Raw genomic sequence first — 10,096 nt, 5'->3', positions numbered from 1 at the left:
CCTGCCCGCAACCATGTTCTCCTCCATTTCCATATGTTGAATTGCCACCTCCTGATACCTCGCACCATGAGGCCACCATTAAGGCTTCCAATCCGCCTGTCAAGGCGCTGTCGTCCCCTCCGCCACCTCTCCGGCGATCGACCAGGATCAGACCCAAGCCTCAGAGACTGGACTTGTGAACGTTTGTTTTGTTTGCTCTGTTCTGTTGTCCTCTGTCAGTCACGTTAGACAGACTCATTCACATGTAAATACATTCACATACGCCAACAAAACATTTTTAAAAAGGGGAGATATCATGATATGCAAACATGCAGCTAATGAACACATAGAATAGGACACGACCAATGAGCAGTCAGGACACTCAGGGGTGGTATCTCACTATAAAAGGGATGAGGCACTCACACCCTGCCTCTTTCCACAGACCAACATCTACAGAGTGAGACAGGGTGTATCCTCGCCCAGCACGTGGCTTAGAGCAAGGCTGGTTCAGTTAGACTGAGTTACTACATTTAGATTAGCAGAGAGTCGAACTCATTGAGAACTGTACTAACAGTTCAATAAAACACATTGAACTCACTTCAAAATCTGGAGCATCTTTTACTCAAAACTGCAACAAGTGGCAGCTTGTGTTATTCAAAATTGCATAACACAAACCCCTTGACGCATCAAGGGGTCCACTGAATCAGGGCCATGCTTGGGAAAACCTGTATCAATTCCTGCCAGGAGGATTTCCAGCCGTGGGAGTCAGTGCATAACGAGGGAATGGAGACTTGGGCTTCCGGCCCATTAATCTGATGCAAATAGGTGCAAATCATACATTTGCATGCTCCCACCGGTACAGTGCATGTAGTTCACTAGTTCACTGCCACCGCCAACTGGGGGCGCCAATTCTTTTTTATGACCATTGCTCTATTCTCCGCCAGGTCAGGAAACCAGATGCCAGCTTCAGGCAACGCCCATATTTTTCAATTCACCGTGAAGAACATTGTGTGTTAGTATTGCTTCAGTCAGTTTGAGTTATTCATGGGAATTTGGTCTGGATTTTTAAAGCAGCACAATTGAGCGTGATTGGGCAGCAAGATGGCACAGTGGTTAGCACTGCTGTCTCACAGTGCCAGAGACCCGGGGTTCAATTCCAGCCTTTGGTGACTGTCTGGGTAGAGTGTATTCTCCCCATGTCTGCGTGGGTTTCCTCCGGGTGCTCCGGTTTCCTCCCACAGGTTAGTTGGATTGGCCATCTAAATTGTTCCTTACTGTCCAAAAGGCTGGTGGGGCTACTGGGCTCTGGGGAGAGGGTCGAGGGGAGGGGGGGTTGGGGGGGGGGGGGGGGGGGGGTGGGGGGGTGGGGGAGTGCCTGGATAGGGTGCTCTTTCAGAGGGTCGGTGCAGACTTCATGGGCTGAATGGCCTTCTTCTGCACTATAGGGATTCTATGATTTGATGTTTTTATTTTTAAAATATTTTTTATTCCCCTCCTTTTTCACATTTTCTCCCAAATTTACACCCACCAACAATAAACAATAATCAGTAACAAATATGTCCATCCCCATATCAATAACAACGATCCCATCCACCCACCAAACCCCAAACATTAGCCCGCATGTTCACATAAACAAATGACAAATAGGAATTAGGGATCCCCCATAGTCGCCATTCACACACACAGCCCCCCTCCCCCCAACCATCCCACCCACCCGCCCCAACTAATGTTCGATGTTATCCCGTTCTTGAAAGTGCATAATTAATAATGCCCATGAATTGTAGAACCCCTCCATCCTTCCCCTCAGTTCAAACTTAACCTTCTCAAGAGTTAAGAATACCAACAGGTCCCCCTGCCATGCCAGGGCACAGGGTGGAGAGATTGCTCTCCATCCCATCAGGATCTGCCTTCGGGTGATCAACGAGGCGAAGGCTACAACACCTGCTTCCGCACCCGTTTCCAACCCTGGCCGGTCCGACACCCCGAATATGGCCTCCTGGGGGCCTGGGTCCAGTTTCACGTGCACCACTTTAGAAATTACCCTAAAAACCTCCTTCCAGTAATCCTCTAGCTTTGGACAGGACCAAAACATATGATCGTGATTAGCCCCCCCCCCCTCCCTGCAACGCTCACACACATCTTCTACTCCTTTAAAGAATTGGCTCATCCGCGCCCTCGTGAGGTGTGCTCTGTATACCATCTTCAGCTGTATCAGCCCCAACCTCGCGCACGAGGTGGAGGCATTCACTCTCCAGAGCACCTCACACCAGAACCCCTCCTCCATATCCTCTCCTAACTCTTCCTACCACTTTACTTTGATCCCTTCCAGTGGTCCCTTCTCCTCTTCCAAAATAGCTCCGTAAACTGCCGACACTACCCCCTTCTCCAGTCCCCCTGTCGTCAGCACCTTCTCCAGCAATGTGGCAGCCGGCTCCACCGGGAAGCTCTGTATCTCCTTTCTGGCAAAATCTTGGACCTGCATGTATCTAAACATTTCCCCCTGCTCCAGCCTATACTTCGCTTCCAGCTCCTTCAATCCTGCAAACCGACCCCTAAGAAACAAATCTTTTAGTGTCTTAATCCCCTTCTCCTCCCATTTCTGAAAATTTCCATCCCACTTCCCTGGCTCAAATCTGTGGTTCCCTCGAATCGGCATTTCCCTTGACCCTGCCCCCAACCCGAAGTGTTGGCGAATCTGCCTCCAAATTCTCAATGGAGCTGTTGGCCGGAATTCTCCCCTACCCGGCGGGGCGGGGGTCCCGGCGGGATGGAGTGGCGGGAACCACTCCGGCGTCGGGCCGCCCCAAAGGTACGGATTTCTCCACAGCTTTAGGGGCCAAGCCCTCACCTTGAGGGGCTAGCCCCGCGCCGGAGTGGTTGACGCGCCGCCAGCCAGAGGGAAAGGCATTTGGCGCCACGCCAACCGGGGCCGACAGGACTTCACCGGCCGGCGGAAGTCGGCGCATGCGCGGGAGCGTCAGAGGCTGCTGACATCATCCCCGCGCATGCTCGGGGCGGGTGGTCTCTTACGTGTCAGCCATGGTGAAGGCTGTGACCAAGTCGGAGGGAAAAGAGTGCCCCCACGGCACAGGCCCGCCCGCAGATCGGTGGGCCCCGATCGCGGGCCAGGCCACCCTGGGGGCTAGATCACCCCACGCCCCCCCCCACCGGACCCTGGAGCCCACTCGCGCCGCCTAGTCCCGCCAGTAACAGAGGTGGTTTGATTCTCGCCGGCGGGACTGGCATGACGGCATCGGGACTTCGGCCCATCACGGGCCGGAGATTCGCCGGGGTGGGTCCGTCGACCAGCGGGGCGCGATTCCCGCCCCCACGAATATCCGGTGCCGGCGTGGGGTCGGAGAATCCCGCCCATTATTACCAGACTCCCTGAGTGTTTCCCCAGGGCTATCGGGAGCGGTGCTGTTGCTAGTGCTTTCAATCCTGACCCCCTGCACAAACTCTCCTCCATTCTGACCCATGGGAATCAACCCCTCTGACCCAGCTCTGCACCTTCTCCACATTCACCGCCCAGTAGTAATACATCAGGTTCGGAAGACCCAAACCCCCTGCCTGTCTTCCCCTCTGTAGCAGCACCTTTCTAACTCTGGCCACCTTCCCTCCCCATATGAATGAAGTAATCCTTCCCTCAATCTCTCTGAAAAAAGCCTTTGGCAGGAAAATCGTCAGGCATTGAAATATAAACAGAAATTGTGGCAACACATTCATTTTAACCGCCTGTACCCGACCCGCCAGTGACAGAGGGAGACCATCCTACCTTGCCAGATCAGCTTTCAATCTCCCCAACAAACTAGAAATGTTGTACCCCCACCCCCCACACTCCCAGGCAGCCTACACCCCCAGGTACCTAAAGTGAGTCCCTGCCCTCCGGAATGGCAGCTCCCCCACCCCTGCCCCATACCCGGCCGAGACACCACAAAATACTCACTCTTGTCTGGATTTAGTTTGTACTCCGAGAAAGACCCAAACACTCGAAGCAGCTCCAATATTCCCCCTATCGACCCACTCGGTTTCAACACATATAACAGCACGTCATCGGCATATAAGGACACCCTATGCTCTATTTCCAGCCCCCCCCAGCACTATTCCTTGCCATACCCCCGAATTTCTTAATGCGATGGCCAATGGCTCAATTGCGAGTGCAAACAGCAGGGGGGACATAGGACATCCCTGCCTAGTCCCACGGTGGAGAGAAAAGTATCTTGATGTTGTTTGTGCGGTCTATGATTTGATGCTGAGTAAAATCTTTTTTTATTATAAGCACCAGTTTGTGGTGGCGAAATACTAAGAATTGAAAACATGAAAATTCAGATGAGTGAAACAAATGTAGGAGTGATACATATTAATTCCAATTCCTGCCCGTTTGGATAGAAAGACCATTATAGTTTGATCCATGTTATTGACCATTATTTCACAGATTAACAGTTGGTGTTCCTTATTTTTGCAGCAATGACCATTGTCTGGGAATTTAGTATTTGGACTTGTTTGTATCAACCAGTTAGCATGTCACAGTTTCCGATGCAAGCCCAATAGTGACTTATTTGGCTTTGCTTGGTTAGTTCCTTAGGCAGAGCAGACTCAATGGGCTGAATGACCTACTTCTGATCTTACATATAATAATCTGTATTGCCTTAAGTAGGCTTACAGTAACACTGCAATGAAATTACTGCGAAAAGCCCCTAGTCGCACATTCCAGTGGCTGTTCAGGTACACAGAGGGAGAATTTAGAATATCCAAATGACCTAACAGCATGTCTTTCGGGACTTGTGGGAGGAAACCAGAGCACCCGGAGGAAACCCACGCAGACACTGGGAGAACGTGCAGACTCCACGCAGACAGTGACCCAAGCTGGGAATCGAACCTGGGATCCTGGAGCTGTGCAAAAACAGTGCTAACCACTGTGTTACCATGCTGCCCCATCTTAGCCTTAAGAGTCAGTGTCGGAGGAATGCACCTGCAGACAGGAGAATGAAGTGAGGAGGACAGATAGGGGTCAGGGTGACACCCGACTCCCGTTAGTATTCCTGCAAAAGCAAGCGAGAGGTGGACACTGCATATGGATTGAGGGGGCGGTGTGGCAGTGGGAGAAGGACAGTAGTAATTGGAGTTAAGGTATCCCCAAAATAAGAAAGAAGATCACCAATTCTTGATGCAGTTTTAGTTGGTTAAATTCCTGTGAATGCTTGGAAATCCCTTAGCTTTACCAACCTCCACCTAAGATCTCTGGACTTTGATAAGTGGTATGTTTATTTGCTTGGGGATGGAGTGTGCATTCCGTATCAGAAAAATATAAATTCTACCTATGTAGATCTCTCAGTAGCTTGGTTTGACGGCTTTTAAACATAATACTATTGATCCAAAATAAAATACAATAAGCTTTAGTCATTAATTCCCATAATTTCAGTAATGTGCGTGGAATTATTGGTAGCTATGTTCTACGCTTTAATGCAGTTTGAAATGCTGACTTTTAGCAGCACTGTGTGTTTTCATTCATCTCCCTTTCAGTGAGATTGCCCTGTGTAAAGCCTTTCTCCATTCAGGCAAGGATGGTTGCATTGTTCTCCCAATATTAACATTGGAGAACAACCTAATCAAAGATCCCTCCCACCCGGCTTACTCACTCTTCCAACTTCTTCCATCGGGCAAGAGATACAGAAGTTTGAGAACACGCACGAACAGACTCAAAAACAGCTTCTTCCCCACTGTCACCAGACTCCTAAATGACCCTCTTATGGACTGACCTCATTAACACTACACCCTGTATGCTTCATCCAATGCCAATGCTTATGTAGTTACATTGCATATGTTGTGTTGCCCTATTAACCTGCACATCTTGGGTTGGGGAGGTGAAGCCTGCGCAGACATGGGGAGAATGTGCGGGCTTCACACGGACAGTGACCCAGGGCTGGGATTCGAACCCTAGTCCTCAGCGCTGTAGTCCCAGTGCTAACCACTGTGCCATGTGCCGCCCTAATATCAGGTACTCATCCCAGTTTCCTTATGTCATGGAAGGCACGGTAGCATTGTGGATAGCACAATTGCTTCACAGCTCCAGGGTCCCAGGTTCGATTCCGGCTTGGGTCGCTGTCTGTGCGGAGTCTGCACATCCTCCTGTGTGTGCGTGGGTTTCCTCTGGGTGCTCCAGTTTCCTCCCACAGTCCAAAGATGTGCAGGTTAGGTGGATTGGCCATAATAAATTGCCCTTAGTGTCCAAAATTGCCCTTAGTGTTGGGTGGGAATACTGGGTTATGGGGATAGGGTGGAGGTGTTGACCTTGGGTAGGGTGCACTTTCCAAGAGCTGGTGCAGACTTGATGGGCCGAATGGCTTCCTTCTGCACTGTAAATTCTATGATAATGTGAGCCCATTTGAAAATGCAAAAACAATTAGCAAATATATTAATTAGAATTTGCAATCATGTGGGTTGCAAAAACTATCATTTTCCTTTGCAAATGTTAATTCGACTTAAACATTGCAGTGGTTTAGTCAAATCCATTGTTTTAGAAACAATTAGATAAAAGCAAATTACTGCGGATGCTGGAATGTGAAGCAGCTTTGACAAAGAGTCATTCAGACTCCCTTCTCTCTCTGCAGATGCTGTCAGACCTGGTGAGATTGTCCAGTATTGACTGGTAATAAGAAATGCCGATTAACCCCATTAACTAATGCAGTGAGGTAGCCGACTCCTCTCGGTTAAAGCATTCCAACAGACCAGCCCTGCGTGAGTGTTAAATGAAACACACACACCACACACTGTTCCTGTTAGACAGGCAGCTGGCAGCTGGTGGGGGGGCACGGCGGGATTGGCTTCTGGTGATTGGCCGGCAGGGAGTTGGCGGTGAATGGCTGGGAAAGGGTTGGCGGTGATTGGTTGGGAGCAGGGATTTGGCGGTGATTGGCCGGTAGGGAGACGTGCCGGCGATTGGTCCGGTTGGGATTCCTTCCTCTCCCTACCGACCAATCACTGCAAATCCCAACCGGTGATTGGTCGGGAGGGAGGGGTTTGGCGGTGATTGGTCGGGAGGGACGCCAGCGGTGATTGGTCGGGAGGGACGCCGGCGGTGATTGGTCGGGAGGGACGCCGGCGGCGATTGGTCGGGAGGGACGCCGGCGGTGTGGTGACGTCGTGTTTGTTGTCGTGTCAGGAGCCGGAGCTGCGGCAGGACCAGGAGGTGGGGGCTAGAGCCAAGGTGTTCCTTCCAGATCGGGAGAAGCCATTCTGGGCCGAGCGGGCGATTCTCCGTTGACATTGGAGCGAGAGGTTGTGCCCGGAGCTTCAGCAGACACTCGGCGACGATGCATCGCTGAGGGCAGAGAGACAGACAACAGGACGGCTGGGGCCTGGTCGGATGAGGCGCGCAGGGCCTGGGAGTTGCTGTTGAGTCGGGTAGGATGCATTTTGTGTTTGTCGGTATTCCCACCCCCCTCCACTGAATCGGGGGCCACTAACCAGCCCTGCGATCGCAGCAGCACCTCCCTCCCTGCTGCAGCCTCAGCCATTCCTGTGACTCCTCTCCATGGAGTCGTGTGTTGAGACCTTTACGCTTTCCCCATGATTTCCCCCACATCCGTCCTCGTTAAATAAGCCAGACGCTGCAAACGTGAGCCATTAACCAGGATTGTAAAATAATTATTATTTCATCACATCTGCCCTATTGTTCTCTTAACATGGGTTTGCTACGTTTTTACCAACAGGTTTTGCAACAAAAATATTTTGCGCATGATGTTGCACTTGATAAGTGTCCTGGGCACTGCACTTAGCGGCTGTGTATTCCTCTGATTTGCCAACGCATTGGCATTGAGTGGGGTGTAGAATCCTGAATGTTTAAAGGAAGGGAAATGGAACAATCCCAGGCTCTATTCCAGTTGAAAAAAAGTGCTTTCGTTTTTGAAATACTCGGGCCTGAACGTTTTTTGTCATCGAAATGCTGTGCACTTTGTTATGGGCCAGGGATTAGAGAACCCCAGTGTATCATGGAGTTCACCTGACCCACAATTTTTAATAGATTATGGTAAGGGGAGCACACGGCCCACTCTACAGGTGTGGTACAACAGAAATGGAGAAGTACTTTTTAAAAGCAAAACAATGTTTATTCTATGAACTCAAGTTAACCTTTTTAAAACATACAGTGAATATCTTAGCAACCATCAATTCAAATACAACCCCCAAAGAATACAACACTAAGTAAACCTTTAAGCTTTCCTTTTTAACATCCATACGACTTAAAAACAAATCCTTTATCAGAAGCACATCAGGTTAAAGTCACTACTGAAAACATTTATAATTCTGAATTGACCAAATGATCAAGAGACAGTCTTTTGATGGCAGAGAGAACAGCAGTACACCTGCTTGGTCTGGCTTCAGCTCCAACACTGAAAACGAAACTAAAACACACCCTGCACCTGCTCAAAAACAAAAGTAAAAAGCTGACAGTCAGCCCAGCTCCACCTACTCCCTGACATCCCTGCAGTAGTAAAACACCCATTTTGTAAAGGTACTCTCACTACAGATATTTATATACACACCCATTTCTTAAAGGTATTCTCACATGACAACTTTATAACCAAACTACGTTAATTTGCAGCAAGGATGTAAATCTTTATCCGGCTTTAGTTTCTCCCCAGCAAGGTTCTTGCCTCCTTGTGTTCAGGAAATCTAGAGAGAATCGCAGGAACTCTGGCACAAATCTCTTGGGATGAAGACAAAATTAGTATTTTAAAAAACCCACAGAAAACTACAGATCGTAGGGTTTGACATGCATTGTTATTAAATTCATGGAGACCCTTATTTGTGATAAGATCATTGAATATCCCGTAGAAATAAAATCATAAAATAACCAAAATGAAGGGAGAACCTGTCAATCTCATCGGACTTTTTTGTCGGTGTTACAAAGGAGCTTAATATTCTACAGGATGATGTGAATATGACAATGGATGTGGTGTGCTTGGATTTAATTGAGACCCTTGACATAATTCCTCTGTAAAAGTTGGTACTGAAAATGAAGATTTTCCATGAGATATTTGAATGGTTGACCAATAGTGGCTGGAGTCTGGTTGTACAGGAATTAGCGTCAGCCTTGGAGAATGTTAACTATCCCACAGGGTTTGAATGTTTATTTTGTTGTAGTGACTTTGAGGGCAGCTGCAGAGGGGCGGCGTATGAGTATGGGGGAAAAGCGAGCAAGTTGTTGCCGCATCAGTTGAGGAAGCAGGCGGTGGCAAGAGAGATTGGAAGATGAGGGATGAGAGAGGCATGGTGGCGTAGGAGCTAGAGGGGGTGAAAGGGGTGTTTGAGGCTTTCTATTGAAGGCTGCATTAATAATAATCTTTGGAAACCTAAGCAGACACAGGGAGAACATGCAGACTTCGCGCAGACAATGTCTCAAACCTGGGACCCTGGTGCTGTGAAGCAACAGTGCTAACCATTGGAGCCTCCGACTGGGGAGGAGGGTTGAGATGGTTCTTGGACGGATTGGAGTTTCTGAGAGTGGAAAAAGAGGCAGTTCAAGGATTGGGGACCCTAATTTGGACTGTGGATTCGAAGCAGACGGGGAAGGCACCGGGCCTAGATTAGTTTCTAGCCGAGCTTTATAAGAGGTTCGGGTTGGAGCTGGGAACCTCTGTCTTTTGGGATGTATAATGAGTTGATGGCCAGGGAGGAAACAATCCCCCACCCCGCACGTTGTTGTAGATGCCCATATCACTGACAAAGACCTGGAGGAGGGTGGGTCATGCTGTCCAAATTCACTGTTGAATGTGGATGTGAAGGTGTTGGCGGATAGAGGGTTGTGTGCCAGATGTAATGGGAGAGGACAAAACTGGGTTTATGAAGGGACGACACCTGTCAGCGAATTTACACAGGCTGCTCAACATTATTATGATGCCCTCCGAGGGGCAGGAAGTGGAAGTGCTGGGGGCAATGGAGCGGAGAAAGCTTTTGACCAAGTTGACTGTGTATGTTTGTTGGATGTGTTGGATCGGTTCGGACAGGGATTTGTGGATTGGGTTCAGCTGTTGTATAAGGCTGATGAACTGGGGGACGAGGCTTTTTCTCTGGCGATAGAGCCCTTGGCAATGGCGATTAGGGCGTCGAGGGGGGA

The 10,096-nt window shown here is 49.3% G+C and overlaps 1 protein-coding gene across 3 annotated transcripts in view; it reads left to right on the top strand.

Annotated features, from left to right (window-relative positions):
- Nucleotides 1–7,125: 7,125 nt before the first annotated feature.
- ccdc186 (coiled-coil domain-containing protein 186) overlaps nucleotides 7,126–10,096 on the top strand; it is a 161,884-nt gene continuing 158,913 nt past the window's right edge. For all 3 annotated transcript variants that reach the window (XM_072479440.1, XM_072479442.1, XM_072479439.1), the window contains exon 1: nucleotides 7,126–7,383. The gene's annotated coding sequence lies outside the window, so the exon portion shown is untranslated. The remainder of the gene's footprint in view (nucleotides 7,384–10,096) is intronic.

This window comes from Scyliorhinus torazame, chromosome 16 (genome assembly GCF_047496885.1).
Source record: "Scyliorhinus torazame isolate Kashiwa2021f chromosome 16, sScyTor2.1, whole genome shotgun sequence".
Lineage (NCBI taxonomy): Eukaryota > Metazoa > Chordata > Chondrichthyes > Carcharhiniformes > Scyliorhinidae > Scyliorhinus > Scyliorhinus torazame.
This window is presented reverse-complemented; position numbering and strand designations above follow the sequence as displayed.